We start from the raw sequence: 1,242 nt of genomic DNA on the forward strand, positions 1-1,242 counted from the left end.
GTCCTCACTGTGGCTGATGCACACCTTTCAACAAATTTAACTACGGGTCGCAATGATGCGTAACGCAAGTTCTGTAATTGGTCGACTTGGTAGCTGTGACGACTCTAGGCAGTGCTGACAGCCGCGAGCCAGATGGAGCGAGTGTTTACAAGTGTTCAGTCTCGTGAAGGAGCTCCAGATGGAAAGTTTTGTTTTGTGTTTACCTAATAATTAAAGTTGTTGCACGTCCGCCGGTTCCCGCCTCTGAATGAGCAAGTTTTAGCTACTTGTACATTAAGGTCGCGCTCAGAAAAAACAAAACACCTGCAAAGAAACTCGATACAGAGGAACGTAACGTAACCTACTAGCGTTTCAGGAGTGTTATTGCAGAGCAGTACAAACAGCAATGCACGGCTACGCGCAAGGCAGGCGCTATGGGTCATGACAATCGCTCAGCGCAGAAGTATAAACCAGCCCTGACCCACCCTCCTCGTTCCCTAAACCCAACCAATAGTTTTTTCAAAAGCACCGATTGACCCGCCCACCCACTTCCCTAAACCCAACCGACAGTTTTAAAAAGCAATCCAGAAAAAGAAAAGCCCTGGCCTGATTTTAACCACGTTTTCAGATTTTACCACATTCTCACCCTGTTATTCACTTGTTTATTTAATTATTTGGCTTCTGCTTTTGTTTTACCCGCTTTTTGGAACCGTTCTTCGCTGGACCCATGGTCAACTCCTCTCTGCGTCTTAAGTCTGCCGACATATGTGGCGAGCCACTGGACAAACTGGTAACAGCTGTCCATACACTCTCAGAAATAAAGGTACGCAATCTGTCACTGGGGTGGTACCTTTTCGAAAGGTACAATTTTGTACCTAAAAGATCCATATTAATACCTCAAGGATACATTTAAGTACCTAAAAAGTACAAAAGTGTTCCTCTTAAAATTTTTAGGTACTAATATGTACTTTTGAGGTACCAATATGGACCCTTCAGATACAAATGTGTACCTTTTGAAAAGGTACCACCCCAGCGACAGCTCGCGTACCTTGATTTCTGAGAGTGTATGGAGGTAAGCGGTCAGCTGGTAACTGAAAAGTAACGACGTCATACCACTCTGTAGCATTCGCTTTAAAGATGAAATGCAGCCATGCTTACTTCTGGCTACATGATTCACGATCTCCAGAAACATATATAGGGCTACGTTTTCAGAACGAGCCTATGTTGCGTAATGACTACAGATCGACATTCTGGATTAAGAAA

General features: G+C 44.0%; 1 protein-coding gene across 3 annotated transcripts in view; it reads right to left on the bottom strand.

Annotated features, from left to right (window-relative positions):
- Positions 1 to 533: 533 nt before the first annotated feature.
- LOC130232485 (peroxisome proliferator-activated receptor gamma coactivator 1-alpha-like) overlaps positions 534 to 1,242 on the bottom strand; it is an 89,965-nt gene continuing 89,256 nt past the window's right edge. For all 3 annotated transcript variants that reach the window (XM_056462425.1, XM_056462424.1, XM_056462423.1), the window contains exon 13: positions 534 to 1,242. This exon is cut by the window's right edge and continues 741 nt beyond it. The gene's annotated coding sequence lies outside the window, so the exon portion shown is untranslated.

Source organism: Danio aesculapii, chromosome 7, assembly GCF_903798145.1.
Source record: "Danio aesculapii chromosome 7, fDanAes4.1, whole genome shotgun sequence".
Taxonomy (NCBI): domain Eukaryota; kingdom Metazoa; phylum Chordata; class Actinopteri; order Cypriniformes; family Danionidae; genus Danio; species Danio aesculapii.